This window comes from Danio aesculapii, chromosome 3 (assembly GCF_903798145.1).
Source record: "Danio aesculapii chromosome 3, fDanAes4.1, whole genome shotgun sequence".
NCBI lineage: Eukaryota > Metazoa > Chordata > Actinopteri > Cypriniformes > Danionidae > Danio > Danio aesculapii.
This window is the reverse complement of record NC_079437.1, coordinates 1,484,493-1,505,316: the sequence shown is the minus strand read 5'-3', so window position 1 is coordinate 1,505,316 and position 20,824 is coordinate 1,484,493. Positions and strand designations below refer to the sequence as shown.

The window sequence follows — 20,824 nt, the reverse complement described above, 5'->3', positions numbered from 1 at the left end:
AAAGATAGACAATGATAAAGACTACAACAATGTATTCAAGCAACCCAGGCTCATTCTGAGAACGTAGTCCCGTGGACGTTTCTGGAGACCGCGAAATACGTCCCGGGAGGTACGTATTTTTGCAGTTTTTGTTTTCGCGAATCTGCGAGAGGCTGCTGTGCGCGCTTTTTCAAGCGCTGTCCTCGCGTAAACCCGCTAGAAGCAGCTGTCGAACGACCTTCCGCCTGTCTGCCTGGATGACAGAATGATTGACCGTGCGACCGGCCAATCGGCTGACCCCCCTCCTCCGTCCCTAAACCCAACCAACGACGATTCACAAAAGCCATCCAGAAAAAAAAAGCCGTCGTCTGATTTTTACCACGTTTTCGGATTTTGACCACATTTTTACCCTGTGACGAACTTGTTCGCTTCATTTTTTGGATTTTGTTTTTGTTTTCTTACCTGATTTCTGGAACCGCTCTTCCCCGGACTCGAACCCGGTCGTCGTCGTGGTCAGCCCCTCTCTGCGCCTCGAGTCCACCAGAGTACACGAAGAGCTAACCGGACAAACTGGTTGCAGCGGGAAAGCCCTCCACACGGAGGCGAGCGGCCGGCCGGCAAGCGCCGAAAGGAACGGCGTCACACCGCCCCGCAGCGCTCGCTTAAAAAAATGAAATGCAGCCGTACGTACCCCCGGCTACGTATTTCGCGGTCTACAGAAACGTCCACGGGACTACGTTCTCAGAATGAGCCAGGGTTGTATTCAAGAATGCAGTTAGTCTGAAAAACAAGATGTTCAATAAACATAATGAATAAAGTACTCATTTTAAGCTAACAGTTAAACAAGGGGTGGGTGATCTGTTGTACTCTTCACATTTAAGTTGGCCCAATTCAAATGTTGGTGACTGAATTTAGACATGAACAGTCTTTAGTGGTAAAACGAGATGGCTAACATAGTCTTTATGTTTTTGCATCTGGCCACAAAGCATTTCTAAATCATATGAGTGACATTTCACTATTAACACAGAAGATCATCACCCTAAAAAAAGAGAACCATAGCACTGATAACCCAGAGTATTACATAAAAATCGACCGATTTACAGCAGGGACTCATCATTGTAAAGACATAGAACAAATACCATATACCCATAAATAATGACTATAAATCTTACCTTTTAAAGCAGGGGTCACCAATCTTGGTCCTGGAGGGCCGGTGTCCCTGCAGGGTTTACCTCCAACTTGCCTCAACACACCTGCCTGGATGTTTCAAGTAAACCTAGTAAGACCTTGATTAGCTTGTTCAGGTGTGTTTGATTAGGGTTGGAGCTAAAATCTCCAGAACACCGGCCCTCCAGGAACGAGTTTGGTGACCCCTGTTTTAAAGGGACAGTTCAGCCAGAAATTAAAATGATGTAATTATTTAATGTCATTTACTACCATTCACTTGTTGCAAACCTTTAGGAGTTTCTTCATTCTGTTAAATACAAAAGAAGACATCTTGAAAAATGTTGTAAACCTGTAACCACAGACTTCCATAGTATTTGTTTTTCCTACTTTGGAATTAAATGGTTACATGTTCCTTACATCTTTTTTAAATCTCCTTTCGTATTTACAGAATAAAAAAAAACTCTTAAAGCTTTAAAACCACAAATTTTAAGTTTTAAGTGAACTATCCCTTTAAAGAGTAGTGTGAACAAATGACTCCTATGAACTGCTTTGTTTTAGCGAATCATGGAGGTGCCTCCACTTCTCCATGTTGCCAGTTAGTCCGTATAAAGGTCACATTGTTGGACTTGTTCTTTAATACTGACAGTGATAATAAAGCTATTTAGACTTTAATGAGGTGGAACGATGAAGTTTAAGGTTAGCAATTCCCTATCCTATTTGCAAACTACAATATTTGAACGTGTTTGGTACATTTTTTTGGATTTTTTTCATGAAACCGTTTCACAAGCAGATTACCCCAACACAGCTGAAATGAACTAAAACTAGTGTAAAACACTTTGGTGAGTTTAGTTGGCTACACTAACAACGAAACACACACACAAATTTATAAACATTCATTAAGCATTCATGTAAATCATATAGTGAATAAGTTTTCATTCATCCTTCATGCACTAAATCTTATAAACAAAATGGTTACACCAAAATGATAATGTAATGCTGCATGAAGCAACAGTTGGAAATAAAATATTTATCTTTTCATTTTTTTAAAGAACATTATTGTGTTCATCAAGGTGGCATTTTAAATAACTGCTTTCTTATTATGTATTTTCAAATGAAATTATTACTCCAGTCATTATTGCTTTTATTACAATTACATTAATAATAATAATAATAATAATAATAATAATAATAATAATAATAAAATAATAATAATATTAATAATAATAATAATAATAATAATAATAATTATTATTATTATTATTATTATTATTAATATTAATTTTGTGTTGTTTGTAATACGGTCAGTGAGTGCGTGTATGCAGCTGATGGAGTAGTAGTGTGCAAGTGTAGTGCTGTTTGACTTACTGTGCCTGTGAAACATCCTCCAGCGTCAATCTCGAGAAAGAGAAACAATGAAAACAACAACAACAGCGTGTTGCGCCTGTTTCATTTCGCGTCCACGCGTGAACTCGTGCACTACTCTCTCTCGTTAGATTAAATTACACTTATTTTGACGCGTTTTGTCCTTGTTTTCTTAGTTACTTGTGCTTTATTTTTGAATTAAGTTGTTTTGGTTCGACGGTTGATTTAAAGAGGCGTCCAAAACAACCATAAACTATCTTATAAAGCACCGAAGTCTTGTATTTGTTGTGGTTTTAAATGCTGCACATCACGTAATGAATTCTGTAAGCCGCCGAATGTTTGTTACATTGTATCATTTTTGGAACGCGTTCTCTTTGCTTTGTAAAAATTCGTTATTTTTTGAAAATAGAACCGTTTGATCTCGCGCCGTCTGTAGAACACAGCGCGTGGTTTGTTTTGAATTCTCTCTCTCTCTCTTTTCCCATTAAAAACTCCAGCTGCCCCCAACCCCCCCTTAATGCCCCCCACTCTTGCTCTCCGTTACACCGTCGCCCCCTTTTTGCCCCTTCTACGGGCACTTGAGCTGTCAATCACACGAGCCACACCTCCCGCGCGCGCGCGCTTCCATCTGCTTCATTGATTATTTACATCGTGCATCTATTTTTATTCTTCATTGGTAGCCTACGTTCAACCAAGGTCATGGTTTGACCAGGGCAAAACGCACTGAGAGTGTCTAAAATGTTTTAGATTGTACATATTATGGACTAGGAATGATCTCTTGTTGTAGAACATTTTATAATTCGCTTATATTGCTGCGAATAAATATCAGTGAGGCTCTTAACCCTTTGACTGCGCCTCTACCAAACGGTTGACCATGTTTTTACTGTTTTAAATAATGACCGATAAATTCATTTAAAGAATGGCTGTTTTAAATAACGGGCACACACACAGCATTGTTGGTTTACAAAAAAGAAATCAAACAAACATCCTTTTGCACTACTACACTTGATTTTGGTTTTATTGTAAAAATAATGTATAATCATAATAATTAATATAATAATTTAGTTTTATTTGAATATTTTTTGTAAAATAAATTGGATTTACATTTCATATTTTCAGATTTTTCATAGTATAAGTATTAATTGCGGTACTTTTACCATCAACTGACATATCAATCATTTGGTAGAGGCTGATTTTTTTAGAAATTATCGGATGTATCCATATCCAAAAAATCCATTGAGTGTGTTAACTAGTGACATTAGGAGTTAAGAAATGCAATCCAAACATTTTTTTCTTGGTGGGGTAGTTAGTTAAAAACTTTCCTGATCTGTTGTGATTGTTTCAAGGATAAGAGACAAGACATTAGATTAAATTTGCACGCATATTAAACAGATTTTTAATGTTTCACATATCACTTATGTGAAATAAATGTTCTTTTTTGTGGTAAAGTTGCTTTTATATTCGCACATTTGTCTATTTTAATGGTCCATATTGTTTACTACGCTAATTTGAATATTTGGTCTGAAATAGCATGAAAGTATGACTTCTAAACAGCATTAATGCTATTCAATTGACTGTAAACAATGTTGTACTTTGATAGTCATTGCCTGAATATGATTTCCCTATTTAGAATTAGCAAATAATACTTTTCTGAAATTATATTATTAAGGAGAAAGTCTGAATGTGTGAATATAAAACCAACTTTACCTCAATGTTTTTTGTCATTCAATGTAACTAATGTAAAATGAAAATGATGCTTATTCTGACCTTTACTCCTTAAAATGTCTAAAATAATCAAGTGGTCAAGCTAAATTTGTATTATTATCAGGGTTTTAAAACGTCTTAAATATCAAAAGCTAAATTTAAAACCTTAAAAAGTCTTAAATCTGCTGAAATATTGTGTTGTATGTCTTAAATCCTTTTTAACAGGTCTTAATTTTACTTTGTGTATAGCTACCCAATTTGGCCATTAACACCCATAAAATCACTAACAGTACACTTTTTATTTAAAAATAACATTACAATTACTTTCCTTCCAGTAACATGTTTAAAAGTTCTTCATTAATTTACTGCTGAGGATACTGACCTTTTTATTATCAAATGTTATAAACTAGAATCATTTTTGATAGGTCAAGTAAAAGTCTTCTCCAACTGGGACATTCTAAAAAATATCCTTAGCATTTAGCCCTGTATAAGTCTACAATTTCATTCATAATGGTCTTAAAATGTCTTAAAGACTTAAATTTTACTTGGTGAAACCTGCAGAAAACCTGCTTTATATTTGGTTAAAACATATTTGTTAACAAATGTCTAAAAAGTTAATAAATTACAAACTAGAAAGATTTAAAATGACAATAATGAGTATTTTGGTGTGACACAGCGATCATTAAAGTATTAAATCATTAAATCTAATTAAAGTCTGTCAATGTGTCATTAAATAGTTGCTCTAAATATGTCTAATACGATTTGTGAACTTATAATTTACTGTTATGCTCTGTCTAATGGAAATCAGGGCGTTTCTTTTTATGTATAGAAAGAATTTGATGTTTTCTAATGCACAGAGGGGAAAAAAGCTTAAACGTTCATTAATTTTCCTTTGGCTTAGTTCCTTTATTCATCAGGGGTCGCCACAGCAGAATGAACCGCCAACTTATCTAGCATATGTTTTACACAGTGGCTTTCCTTCCAGCTGCAGCCCAGTACTGGGGAAACACCCATAGACACTCATTTACATACACTACAGCCAATTTAGTTTCTTCAATTCACCTATAGCGCATGTGTTGGACTGTGAGGGAACCGAAGCCACACACAGTAAACCCACGCGAACACGAGGAGAACATGCAAACTCCACACAGAAATGCCAACTGACCCAGCCGGGACTCGAACCAGCGACCTTCTTGCTGTAAGGCTACAGTGCTAACCACAAAGCCACTAAACATTCATTGTTTTGATGCTTATAAACTCTGTGCACACTTAATGTTTTATTTATTTATACATGAATTTTCTATCTTATTAAACAGATCTTTTGGCGTTCTGTCAGTTTCTGCTAAATAATATTAATCTTTATTTCTTCTTTGGAAATCACAGTAGAAGAAAAATGAAACACTGTTTCATGCTGATTTGAGTAATGCTGGGCTCAGGCGTCTATTTTGGTAGATCACTACTTTTCATGTGGTAAATGAAATCCAGACGGCCCAGACTCTTTGAAGTGCCCTTTAAGTAAACTGTCATCTTATCTTTCTTACTTTTTTACCCTCGCCTCAGCTATGTAACCCCAACATGTCTAAGTTTGGTTTAACTCCACATCTCTTCTGTTCACATTACAGTATTAATGCAAAAATGTCATGCAAATGATATGCATGACATGCAAAGAGGTGACATGACATGATATGCAAAGAGGTGCATCACAAATAGCTTGTATTTGCATAAGCAGCAATCTGCAGTAATTCATATCAAATAAACAGTTTTGACTGTGCTTATCGTTTTATGTGGCATATGATTCACAACAATTCCATGATCATATGTAATATTTCTGCTGCTTATAGGGCTGCACGATATTGGAAAAAAACTGACATTGCAATATTATATTTTTCTGCAATAAATTCAGGAACAGAAAGTGAATAATCACAACGTAAAAAATTCTTCTCTTAGTTTGCTTTGTCTCGTCTCTAGTACAAATATCAAAAAAAAAATGTGTAGAGCAAGTAAAAATCTTGTTTGTTTTCCAACTTCAAAAGAAATAAGCCTAAATTAAGAGTTTGTTCCTTAAAACAAGCTAAATTATTCACCAGTGGGGTAAGCAAAATAATGTAGTTTTTTCCTTGAAATGTAGATATTTGTATTTTTTTTTGCATAAATCATATAAATTCCATATAAATACAGTAATTAATACAATTCTGTAGCTCCTGGTCAACTATAATTCAAGACTCAACATTGCATGTCTTGCGATGAGCACATTGTGATATTGATGCTGAAACCATATATTGTGCAGCTTTAGCATAGTATCACACTATTTTTTTGTGGCAACAATATATCGATACACAGATTCCTTTATTAATATATCTCCAATATTTTAGCATATGAGCGATTCCATGTAAAAGTCAACCTCGCCATGAAAAAAATTAAGTTTTCACCAAAGTACAGAAAACCGTTTCTAGGTTTTTTTTGTGTAAGCAACTATTTTACAGTGCTTTAAAATACTCAAAAATGTCTCTATCAATGCTTTCAAAGAGTTATATTTGATTTACCAAAATCACACTAGTGCCAATTTAACATCTGTCTCATCTATAACGAAACGTTTTCCTTATAAATGCAAAAATGTCAAATAAATAAAATTTTTATTTTATAGAGAGCAACTCGTATCCTTTTTATAAGCATTATTTCTATTGGGTTGTGCAGTTTAATTCACAGAATTTATTCAAAGTATGTTGTATACTAAGCAAGTATACTATGCAAGTATGTCACATGCATAACGCATCTTTATTTTCCTCATTTAAAGTACAAACATGTTTATGATTAATTGATTGATTGATTGATTTTTTTCGTCCCGTAACTCTGTGGTTAGTTGTTTTGGAAAATATAAACAGATGTTTTAATATAACATCAACATGTACTTTCTATGTGAATTTATGCTTTGAGTTTTTCAGCAAATGTCACATCCATAACGCTGGAATTGCTCATATTAATTAGTTGAATATTTAAACACAGTAGTCAACATTTAAAGTGGATCAAAAAAGTTCTAAGAAACGAAGAGGTGGACGAAAAGAGACTTTGATGAAACCCAGAAAATAATTTTGTGTTTAATAGACGTCTAATAGACATCCAAATATGGACAGCTTGGCTAAAACAAGGATAAACTTGGGCTGTCAGTGAAAATCTAATAGACATCTAAGAATACCCCAAAACAAGACTAGTCATTAAGTACACAGATTAGACAGACTTTATATGTGTAGTCATTAATTTCTGTAAACCCGTAGACTTTTTTGGTCACATGCATAACGCATCTTTATTTTCCTCATTCAAAGTACAAAACATGTTTATGGATTGATTGATTAATTTTTTTTGTCCCGTAACTCTGTGGTTAGTTGTTTTGGAAAATATAAACAGATGTTTTAATATAACATCAACATGTACTTTCTATGTGAATTTATGCTTTGAGTTTTTCAGCAAATGTCACATCCATAACGCTGGAATTGCTCATATTATTTAGTTGAATATTTAAACACAGTAGTCAACATTTAAAGTGGATCAAAAAAGTTCTAAGAAACGAAGAGGTGGACGAAAAGAGACTTTGATGAAACCCAGAAAATAATTTTGTGTTTAATAGACGTCTAATAAACATCCAAATATGGACAGCTTGGCTGAAACAAGGATAAACTTGGCTTTCAGTGAAAATCTAATAGACATCTAAGAATACCCCAAAACTAGACTAGTCATCAAATAGACAGATTAGACAGACTTTATATATGAAGTCATTCATTTCTGTGTTTTTGTTGACTAGTCTAGTTTTGGGCTATTCTTAGACGTCTATAACCTTTTTTTAGTCTAGATGACTATGTTTAGACGTCTATTAGACATCTTTTAAAAACAAAAAAAATGCTTGCTGGAAAGGTTTTGATCCACATGAAATGTTGACTAGTTTAGATCTCTTTCACAGTCCACTAGATAGATAGTGTTGAACTTAAAGTTTTTTTTTCCTTCGGTGAACAGTCAGCTTTAGCAAGTAAATAGGAACATTTACAATATTGGTAGCTTTAATCCACTGCCTTGTCAAATAGATATCAGCGCATGTACGAATGTGGGTGACACGGTGGCTCAGTGGTTAGCACTGTCACCTCACAGCAAGAAGGTCACTGGTTTGAGTCCCTGGTGTGTCAGTTGGCATTTCTATGTGGAGTTTGCATGTTCTCCCCGTGTTGTGGTGGGATTCCTCTGGGTGCTCCGGTTTTCCCCACCATCCAAAGATATGCGCTATAGGTGAAATGAAAAAACTAAATTGTCCGTAGTGTATGTGTGTGTATGGATATTTCCCAGTACTGGGTTGTGGCTGGAAGGGCATCCGCTGTGTAAAACATGCTTGATAAGTTGGCTGTTCTTTCCGCTGTGGTGACCCCTGATGAATAAAGAGACTAAGCTGAAGGAAAATGAATGTACGAATGTAGTCCAGTCGCTTTTGATGACAAAATCATGAGGGCTAATGATGCAGTCAACAAACCTCATCACTTGACCTCTCGTCCAATCACATGCTCTCGTGGTTTTGTCATCAATAGTGACTGGATTATAATCAGACTACATTCGCTGAGAAACAGTTTAACCAGTTTTTTTGACCACAATTTTCATTTTTAGGTGAACTATCTAACAATAGAAATCATTTGTCATTTTTAAACCTTTATAATTCGCCATCATCCTTTAAACCACAACATTTTAAATGATGTAGCGTATATTAAAATGTAGCATGATCAATTTGCTATGTTTTAGGGAGGACAGGTCAGAATCTGCATTTTGTTTCACTTTAAATGTCCAATCTAATGTTATTTCTCTCATATTTCAACACAAATGGATGTAACTTAATGAGTGTGTTTATGTGGTCTACTCACATGCTAAACAAGCCAGTGTCTGTGTTTCAGGCATAACAGTTGGGAACCTCAGGAAAACCTTCTTGACCCGAGACTATTGGTTGCATTAACAAGAGGTAAGAGGTTTCTCCCATTGGACGAGCAGGTCTGTGTGCGAGAGCGACGCCCCCTTCTCCATGTGCAAACAATATGGGCTGCAACGCTTGGAGGGCATAAATGGGGCTCCATTCACAGGACATTCAGGGGCTGCAGACGTGTCCCGGCTCACGAGTTTCTTCTCTGCAGCCTGATGGAAAAATCAAACAAGGGTTAATGTTTTTTGACAGGAACTACTTTTAGTTTCCTTTATCAGCATTTCACTGGTAGAAATATAGGTGTGAACGTTAGACATGGGAAATGACACCACTTGTTGGTTTCTGTTACTTTAAAACTATTTTTGTTGGTAAACAGATTCTGAAAAAGTTCTTTCAGTGTAAGTTTTTCTTATTATCTTTCCTGTTTTATCTGGGTATAAAAAAAATGTAAATTAAAATATAATTTAAGGAATGATGCTTTAAAAAAACACATGCATCCATTCAAAACAAATGTGTCTTTTTTTTACAAAGTAGAACAAAAGAGGGTTGAGACGGGAAGACAATTGTAAACAGGAAGTGAATTTGCTGCGTCCCAATTCACATATTTGTACTGTGCCCGAAAAGTAAGTAAGAAGGAGAAATATATACTTTGAGTGTGTAACCGAAGAGTATGCAAACTTTGGGACATACTACTTCCTCGTTAACAGATCGTTGTGTTGCTTAGTTATGTAACACATGCAGCTGCAGGTTAATCTTCCAATGCAGAGAATCTTCTCAGGTCTGGATAATTATGCATTCAGACTAGGGATGGGAAGATAAACCGATATGTATCGATACGCGGTCATGCGCGTGCACGATGCGAGTGCATCGGTAGAGCAGCAGAGGATGAATGAAATATTAAAAGCAAATCGAGATGCATCGATTTTTCCAAGATACAACTTATCTTTTTAATATAGAATGTATTTTTTATTTATTAACAAGTGTTGTCAAACTGTTTTTAGCGCATAATTTAATCGACCTACATAAAGTATGCCTTAGCAACGGATTTGCGGATGTGTACACTACACTTACACTACAACTCAGGTCAGGTGTGTGGATTAAGCTAGTGGTGTGCCCTCAGAAAGCGCGAGAAGCAAAATAAACATGTCGGACGCCGAGACAATTTATTCCCCACTGGGTTTTAAATCTAAAGTATGGCAACATTATGGATTTTACAAGAAAGATGGACGACTTGACAAGACAGATGCAATTTGCAAAATGTGCCGCGCATCTGTAAAATACACGGGCAGTACGACGAATCTGATGTCTCACTTGAAGCGGCGCCACGGTGTTGTTGTGGAAGCATCTTCCAGTGTTTCTGCATCCTCTGCCTCTTGCTCTGATTCACCTGTAGCTAACAGCTCTAAAAGTGGTGAGAAAAGCATTGAAAGTTTTTTCCATGCCCCGCTTGCTAACAGTTCCGCGCGCTCTACGGCAATCACGGATGCTATTGCATTGTTTATCTGCAAAGATATTCAGCCTTATAGTGTCACTGAGAACGAAGGTTTTAAACACCTCCTCCATGTCTTGGAGCCTCGTTATAAGATACCAAACCGAACGCTATTCTCCGATAAACAGATTCCTGCTCTGTACGACAAGTAAGAAGAGAGATAGAGGAGTCCCTGCACAAAGCCCAAAGAGTCGCGGTTACAGTGGACGGCTGGACATCGTGCGCTACAGCATCATATGTAACTGTCACAGCACACTACATAGACGGTGTTACGTTTTGAATATTCAGTGGCAAAATATATGTTTGTAAAACTTATTTTCATAGTTGAAAAGTTAAATCACAATTCTATCGTTAATATATCGGATCGTATACTTTGTATCGAGATGCGTATCGGATCGGCATTATAGCATAGATGCCCAACCCTAATTCAGACGTTAATGTCCAAACATGTCTTTATATAAGTTCACTATTGTTGTTGCAGATGAAATATAACACAAAAAACGCGGTTAAGACATGTTCCAGTGGGCTAGATATTAATTAACAGTCATACAAACATGTTCATCTTGCCTCTCTACTTGACGGTTGGTCTTGCGCATCATGTATCATGTTTGTAGTTTATTTACACTTTTCACCCGCGTTTGTAGTTCTGATGGAATCAGCAGTTAGAGTATGAATGGTTATACGCTTAATTTTGAATGGAAATAGTAAACCATCTGGGAACCTTTGGCATACTCTTTTCAACATACCACAATTTGGACATACTAATTCTATTTTCAAATACTATTTACGACGGATAGTATGCGAATTGGGACGAAGCACAACTGAATTTCACAATATACTTGATAGCTGCGTCCCAAATGGCACACTATAACAATATGTACTTATGCACATACATACTCAACAGCATAGTATGTGTATGTAGTGTCATCCCAAATGAAACTATACTGTTTTTTTACTTAGCGGAAATTCAATGTGTTTTCCAGATCACGTTTGACTGTTTCCAAATTAGTGAAGTAAATGACCAAACTCCCAAATAATACCTGCCATGAGTATAACTGCGTTCACCATCAGGAGGTGCTATAATCAGTCTCATAGGGGAATTTTGCTTTCACAATCCAAAATAAATAAAGTAATCCAACATCAGTGCCCGAAAGCTCCACCCCTTCTGCTATGTGTCGAGTGCGTGAAGTGTCCAACATTTCACAACTTCATTTTAATGGTTGAATAAGTGCATCATCCGGGTAGTGTACTTATTCTTTTAGAATAAAGAATATCTCAGTGTGAATGCGCTACATACACTATTTATACTACAAAATGGAGTAGAATAGTGCATAAGTATAGGATTTGGGACGCACCTGATGTTTTACACCAAACTGTTTATTAAAACTATGAAAGTTGTTAAAATAATAAAGTATAAACTTTTTAAACGAAGTGTATTTTATGATTAATGTATTGTTTTATGTAGATGAAATGATTTTTGTGTCTTTTACAATTTTAAAAAATCTTATTTGAATTATAATTGTGTATGAAATGGCCACAATAAAAAATGCTTTAATCACTTAGAATAAATGTAACGACCATATAGAATACAGTTTAAATGTACAGTAGTTGAGGTCAGCAGAGCTGCTCTACAATAAATTAAATCTAGGTGTTTCCTAGTGTTGGTCTGTCGCTGTGTAGAACATATGCCAGAGTAATTGGCGGTTCATTCTGCTGTGGCAAGCCGTGATGAATCAGGGACTTAGCTGAAGTAAAGTAAGTAGGGATAGCTGACATGAAACTGACGTTTCGACACATTTTCAAGATCCGAAAGTGCATGAGTTTTGAACACTACCAAAGCATGATCTGGAACACCCAGGTCATGTGATAAAGTGATAAAAAAAAAACAGGTCACGTGACTAAAGTGTTTCGAAACACAAGGTCACATAACTAAATCGATTCAAAGCATCAGTCATTTCTATCTCATAGCTATCTCGTAGCCTAGTTGGACCGTGCGTGTGCACAGAGTAACAGTGCTGCAAATGGCCCGAGTTCGAATCCCGACAAATACTTTGAAATTATGACTAGGTATTTTAATAGTCAATTTTTTTTATTACCAAAACAAGACATTTATTCACAAAGTGCCCAGACCAATGTTAAAACAAAACACGTTACGAGAACAGAGCATTTAAAAACTACATTTATAGCTGCATCTCCCTGGATTAGAAACCCATTATCTCGGCATACTAGTCTTGAACTTCACTAAATCACTGGAAGCCTCAACTCTACAACATGGGGTTTAATACCTCAAATTGCTGAATTTCGTTGCTGAAGTCGTTCCAGAGCAATACATAAAATAACCACTAGGTGTAACTGTAGAAACGGGTTTCGAATATTTCGAAGTTGACAAATTTGCTAAGACTTTTTCAGTGTTTCATGAAGTCTCGCTTTGCCCACCACTAATAGTGAGTGAATGACTTAGCCTGTGAAATGAGTGTTGTTGTTTTTTTTTTTTCACATTGATAATCATTCATTCATGTTTTGCCTGCTCTCTTTGAAAAGCTGCCTCTACCCAATTTGTACTGTATGAAGCACTGTAGAAATAACTTACTTAACAGTTGTACTCAAATTTACAAATGTTCATGCATTCATAGGGAGCAGGAGCGGGAACTCTTGATACGCAATAAGGGGAAGAGGCCTCGTGGACGACCCAGAAAAATAATGGTGAGTATGTTATAAAAGATGCCCTAAATATATGGCTAGATGATTTATCGAAATGAAATAACAAAAAAAACAATTGTCATGTACTTCTTATTAGGGAAACGAATTGAAACTCCAAATAACCATGAGAAACCCAGGAATCCCCATAGTGTTGAATTATAACCAAAACATTAGACTGCTTTCATTGATTTAGCATGCCTAATAAACATGACTACTGAATCGTCTTAATGAACGATTATTTCAAACGTTCGAGTGAAGTTATGAAGTGAGTTTGGAGTAAAAACTTGTCATTACATATGCGGTATTTTCATATGCAGCATTTACTACACAGAGTTGTAGTTTACTGGGAGATGACACAAATAGCTGTTATGGCAAAAATATTATTTCAATATCATTTTCAACTGATCAAATCAACTTTGATTTTAATAAAATGACTCCAAAAGCTGCTCCATCTGAAAGCACATGTTGGATGTTTACTAGAATCTATTTTACTGACAAAATGCACTTAAAAACCCTGTTTGATTAATTGACCGGCTCTAACTAGATCTAGCGAGATGAAAAGATTGTGATTTTGTTTTTTGTTCTTACCTCTTTTTGTGTTCCTCTCTCAGGAAACTATTCCAGTGGTGTCAAAGTCAAGCAGCTCATCCTCGTCTTCATCCTCTTCTGGTTCTTCGTCATCTTCCTCATCATCATCCTCCTCTACAGATGACGACGATGAAGATGACCACAACATGAATCCAAAGCCGATTCCTCGTCCTCGAGAGCATCTCCCAGTCCCGCAGAAAAAAGCACAGATCGTCGTGGCCAAGCCAGGGCCGCCAAAGAAGCGAGGGAGGAAAGCATTGCCTCGGAGCTGAAGGCCATACGTCAGGTTAAAGGTACTCGGAAGATCCTCAAACCCATTTCCAGAGACTCGGATCTTCGAGGCAGCATAAAGAAACCTCTCATGCCTGCAAGCTTCACCTACACCGGCTTGAACCGCACCTCAGGAAGGGAGCCGATGGCAATGCATAACCGAGGGTCTTTTACACACAAGAGTTCCTAAGTTCCCTTGCACGCTCCATCGGATCGGTTTCATCTCCTCCCACACTAAATCGGTCGCCACAAACTAAATCTGCTTCAGATTTCAAGCTCTCCGTCTCGGATATGAACAGCGGACTTGATCCCAAAACTCCCACGTGCAAATCTCCAGGAGTAGCCGCACTGAATCTGCACAGCAGCAATGGACAGACATGTCCACAACTCTCTCCCACTGTGCCGAAAGATCAGACTCTGCTTCAAAGGTCAGCATCTCTCCCGAAATCCCCGTCAAGCTCATTTTCATCCCTCAAAACTCCTTCCAGCCTTCAAGCTCTCAATCTGCAGAGCGTCAACAAAACAGCGCAGGGAAACGGGACTGATTTGAAGACTTCCCCACATTCGGGAAGGAAAAAGTTCTGGATTTAACACAAGTTCTGCACCGAACACTCCTAGCAAGTTCCAGACCTCACAACAAGCCTTAAAGAGTCCACAGAAATTAAAGGCGGATGATTTGGCTGAAAGACTTGGGAAGAAAAGCCAAGGTAGAACAGAAAAGATTCTGCCAACAGAGGGTCGAGATTCTCAACCGGTGCAAGACAGACCCTCATCTAAAGATCCCGGCAAACAAAGCAAGACCCTGAGTGAATTAAGCACCGGAGAGGAGGGAAGCAGCTCCGATACTGACCATGATTCCTCATTCCCCAGGGACAACCATGACTTGTCCATCTCTGTGCAAGCAGGTCAGGATTGGAGGCCGACACGGAGCCTGATTGAGCATGTGTTTGTCACTGACGTCACTGCAAACCTGGTCACAGTAACAGTGAAGGAGTCTCCAACCAGCGTTGGGTTTTTAGCATTCGGAATTATTGAATGTCTTCAACTGGAAGTGCAGCTACATTTGGATAATCGGGACAAGTTTCAAGCAAGATGTTTTGATGGGTCTCCAATTTAAAATAAAATGGATTTTACTTGTTTTTACTCAAAGTTGGACTGTTTTAGCTGGTCAGATTTGAAGTTCCTTGACACGTTTTTTAATCAGAGACATGTTCAATCTCACCTAATTTGAAGTCTGAAGTGTATTTCTGAAGCGTTCGCCTTGGTTTCAAATGCAGGGATGGTTTTCTTGTTGAAGTTGATTCTGAGTACAGTAATAGTAAAGACAAAATTCACAAGAACAGAACAAATATATCCAAAGTGTTTTTAGCTGAATCTCAGATTGTGTCTTTTAAAAAGGTGCCTATTTTAAAGCTGTCGTTTTTCTGCTTGATAACCATTATAATGAGGGTTTTTTCCTTTGGTTTACTATGATGTGGGTATATTTTGTACTACACAACAGTTCACTGTTTATTTATTATTATTTCTTATGATTTTTTGTTGGTAGGTGACATCCTGAACGCATAGTAAAGATTCTTTTTATACAAAATTCATTATTGTCTGTACTGAGTCAAATCTGCAGTTCAGATTAGGTAAAAGTACTGACCTTATTCTTCAATGTGGAAGTGTGCCCATTTTCGCGATGTTTTAGAACTTCCGATCAGCTGCCTATGGGAGAAATGACTTGGAATAATAAACCACAGAAAACGGTGAAACGACTTACTCCACAAACAAGTGTTTGCATGATTATACAGACAAAGTAGAATAATAAGATATCAGTTTGCAACATCAAGCAGCAGAACGAGCTTTTTTTAACGTCTAAAAGTGAATGAGAGCGGAAGTCTCAAGCCAAAAAGATGCAAATGGCTGCGCCCGCTCGTACGCGGTGAATAATGCAATTAGGGCTGGGCTAAGTGTGGTTTATTCATAAACTAATTTCGAGAGGATTACATGCTTATGATCAACACGGCTGGCTCCTCATTAGCTCCGTAATCTGACCCATTAGATGATTACGGAAGCATTATAAATAACCAGAGTTTTTCACTCCAGTTATCTTCGTCTTGAAACTTTCCCCCCTTCCACCCCTACTTCCTCCCCCTTTTCCGATAGGGCAACACGGTGGCCCAGTGGCTAGCACTGTTGCCTCACAGCAAGAACACCGCTGGTCTAACCTCTTATTGGGCTGGTTGGTGTTTCTGTGCGGAGTTTACATGTTCTCCCCGTGTTTGCGTGGGTTTCCCCCGGGTTCCTCCCACTGTCCAAATACAAACCATAGCCAATCGACTAAACCAAATGATCACCTAAAACAACTTTACCTTAAACAACTTCTCACACGGCGACAAGCAGGGGAGTTCTCGAGACCTACCTGAGCTCGAACTCCCCTCTCGCCCTTCTAACGGGAGGGAGCCCCGGGCCCGAGGATATTACTATTATAGGATATTAGGATATTAATCTCAGGGCTCTCTCCCGGGACAGCATGCCAAATACGCTTTATTGATTACCAGCTAAGTGTGAACTCTTGAAATGGCAAAAATGCAAACTCAGTATTTTTTTTTCCATATTAAACAACAACAATGTACGATATAAGTTGTTGATGCTTCCAGCTTTAAAAGTTATCCCAACAATGTCTGATGCAACAAAATTAGACTGTTCATTAAATTACAATTTAAATATTGTTTATTAACAAAACAGATTACATTTGGCCTTAAACTAAAACAAATAGTACAAATCTTTTTAAAGATTAATCTGTTTAAGGTGTGGCATTACGAGATGAATTAAATGAGCAAAACAAAAAATATACAGTAAGTCCAAACAAATTGTAAAACTTTCAGGGGTTTTTGAGTGTCATTTTTTTAGGCGATGGACTGTGCTGGTTGTGTTGCCAGACTTGGTTTTCACAAACCATTGACATACTTTTTTCATACTAAGTTTTTATTTTTCCGTCAAATAAACACAGCAGGGCTACTAACTCAAATCAATTGCTCGATGGAAAATAAGCCTTTTATTACTTTGCTTTAATTCCTATCACAAACCTCTATCAACATTTTTAATACAACTCTATAGATTATAGCTTAATTAAATAGTCTTAAATAGATTAATTAGTCTATAGATTATGGCTTAAGAATCTGATTTTACCTCAGCGCTGCATTTCTTTTCTCTGTCTTATGGTGAGTTCAGGTGAGTGAGTGTTTTGAATTGAACTCATCTGTTTAGTGAATGTCAAACTGGCACAGAAATATCAGTATAGGCTTTGCTAAATGGCTGGTCAAATGTAGGTCTTTTTTGTTAAAGAAGCTATAAACAGATGCTCATGCTGCAGTTGCGGTGATGAGAGACAACAAATCGCATATATGTTGACTAATTTAAAGTAGGCTATAGGCTAGGCTTTAAACATTTAATAATTTTGTATAAATAAGTTTAGAAAAATATAGCCAATATTTATATATCAGAGTTTTGTGATGCAACAATTACAGTGGAGCATTAATGAAATCCTTATTTTCCCTGAAGCGAAACAAACACTGCACAGTTGTGTAGCGGATGGAGACACACAAAAATAAACAATTCATATGTTTTTGTTGGGGAATTTTTTTTTTGCAATGATTTAGTTTGGTATAATTTGTATCTTAATTTTAATTTAGTTTTGTTGATTAGTTATCATGAAGAAACAAGAAGAACGAACGTTTGAGGTGAAGTCCAGTACGCCAGGGTCGGCGGCTAAATACAAGTTAAACACAATTACAAATAAAAGCGTAACTTTCAGTTTAACATAGTGTATTTTGGTTAACTGTATAATCACAAATAAAAGAGTAGCCTATATTAAACTGAAGATTTCACTGTTGATGACCCTTTAATTGATCAGTTTCCTTTAAACATTTTAATATTTTAGACAAAGTAGTTAAAAGTTTGCATAACCAATGATTGATCCTATCCACCCGTGACCCACCCATAATTAATTATGTAGCCTACATTTTGATAACCTGACCTGCGTATTCATAACTGCACCGGTGTTTATAATAACCGAGATCTATTAACGGTCTGCAGCACCAGCGGATATAACCGAGATCTGCGCAGAACAGGGTTTTATGCATCCCTGATATCAAGAGGGTGACTCCATAAAGTAATGTGAACTGCACACTCTTGATTATTACTTTGTGTAAGTTGTGGACGCTGTCACAGCCCAAAGCATAATTTATCCTTTAAAGGTCACATAGTTTACCTCTTTTTTATGATTTAATATTAATATTATGGTTGTTCTGAGTGTGTCAGTTTAGGTTCAGTTTAAAACACAATTCAGATTTTTTTATTAATGTGTTAATAGTGTCATGTTGGGGGCGTGTTCACAACTCGCTGATTTATGGGTGTGTTGCTTCACATGTAGACTAGGGCGGGGCCATGAGCTCACCCGCTCTGCGTTTGCAACAGTCTGACAGGCAGACTGAGAGAAGGAGCATGAGTGAGGACACAGACCAAGCAGAGAGTACAAGATCATTTGTGTCTTTGTACAGTTTTTACAGTCAACTGTGTGCTAGTTTCAAGTGCCGAGCTTGTACACAGAAACTAATAACCAAGCACACTGAATTAACTTTGACTGAGGCACCGGATGCGCCGCTCGAAGCCGCGACCACGGCACACCAGACACTCTCTGTGGGCGGCAGAAACATGAAGTGTCCCGAATCGTCGCGCCACGCATTTTTGAATTCTAAACATAGGTTTCTGTCTGGGTACACACAACGGTGAACGGCGACACACGTCCGACTTGAGTGTACCCTGATAGAAACCGATGTTTAGAATTCTGAAACGCATGCTAGTTAAGATCACAGAGAGCTTCTGGGATCGCGAGAAATGCAAACGGCTGAAGTATAAGGTAGACTCAATGAGAAGTACACATGTTTGCAAACCTACCTAAAGATACAACCAATAATTCTGATTAGAGCGATAATGTGGAGAATATTGATCTTGTGTTGAGCCCAATGAGCCTTGCATCTATAATAGAGCTAGCGTATTCCTTTAGTGATATCGCTTCGACTCACGCTGAAAATGGCGGACGTGAATCAACAAACTGAGGATATGATGGAGCGCGCCTGTCAATCAATATTAGTGGGCGGGGGGACCGCTCTCCTACGTAAGTTGCGGTCGGTTTGAAAAACCGCTCCAATTGGTCCACCGTTTTTTATGTTGTTAAATTGAAAAATAAGCACTGGGTGTGTTTATTTCACGCCAATATGACAGTCTATACACCATACATGCACATATGGCACATGACACTTTTAACACATTATAATAAAAAATCTGAATTGTGTTTTAAACTGAACCTAAACTGGCACACTCAGAAGAACCATAATATTAATATTAATCATAAAAAAGAGGTCACTATGTGCCCTTTAATAAACCTAATAATTTTTTACACCTTTTAATTTTTAACATACCTTTTAATTTGAATGCTAATGCATTTTACCAATTGCTAAACAACTTCCTGATGCTTCTAATGAATAATTTCTAGACATTTACCTGTAAAAATATCTAATGGTCCTTAAAAATATAAATGTGCTTAGAAGCAACACCGCTTAAGATCTTAACACTCATTTTAGATTGTCTTCAACATACCACTTAAATTTAACTTAACCTGCCAATGCAACAATATACACTGAACTCCTATTTAAAAACAAGCCTCAATATCTCAAGCATAAATCCTGTTTCAGTAATATTTTAAATCTTTTCAATGGATCTTTGTTCTTTTCTGCACATTCTGCAAATGAAGCAACAGTTGCTAAACAAATGAACAAAGTCAATTGCAGCTCTGGTATTGTTTGCTGTCTGATCTCCTCTGCAGTCCTGCACCTCTGACATTTAATTACACAGGTTTGGGCATTTTAACAAGCCCTTTAATTTTCTCAGAACTTCAAGAGGCGTTTTCCTGAAGCAGAAGCAGACTCTGCTGTGGTCTGTCTGGCTCCCGGCCTTTCTGAAGCTCACACATACTCCATCTTTACTCCAATCATCACTTCAGTGGCCAGAACAACTCTGTCTGTTCACTGAAGTTAACTTTATCTCAGGAGGCTCTTTTAAAATTCCTGAGGAAAAAGTGTCAGTCGTCATTATTCTAGTAAGCTATGAATGTAGGAGCTCTGATTACTGACGAATAACACAGACAACGCAGGAGAGATATCATGCCAATAGAAAAACTGTTATATTAACAGATCTTATATGATTTTCATTGCCATTGGTATTTTTAAAACAGATTCCAGTCATATTTTAATGTTTTTTTTAATGAAAACAAAATCTTTTATAAAAAAAAAAGCCACTTTTTTTTTAATCTCTCTAGTGTTATAAGAATGGCACAAAAGTATTAGTTTTCATCAAGTTTCTTAGTTTAAGTATTATAATAATTAACTAAAATAGAAATAAAATAATGAAAACAGTTTAACTAAAATGTTCAATTCAATTCACCTTTATTTGTTTAGCGCTTATACAATGTAGATTGTGTCAAAGCAGCTTCACATAAAAGGTCATAGTAAATTGGAACAGTGTAGTTCAGTTTGTAGTGTTTAAGTTCAGTTTAGCTCAGTTCAGTGTGGTTTAAT

At 36.9% G+C, this 20,824-nt stretch overlaps 1 pseudogene; it reads left to right on the top strand.

Moving 5' to 3' along the window:
- The first annotated feature begins 13,182 nt into the window (after positions 1-13,182).
- LOC130217534 (chromobox protein homolog 2-like) lies at positions 13,183-15,239 on the top strand (annotated as a pseudogene).
- The last annotated feature ends 5,585 nt before the right edge of the window (positions 15,240-20,824 follow it).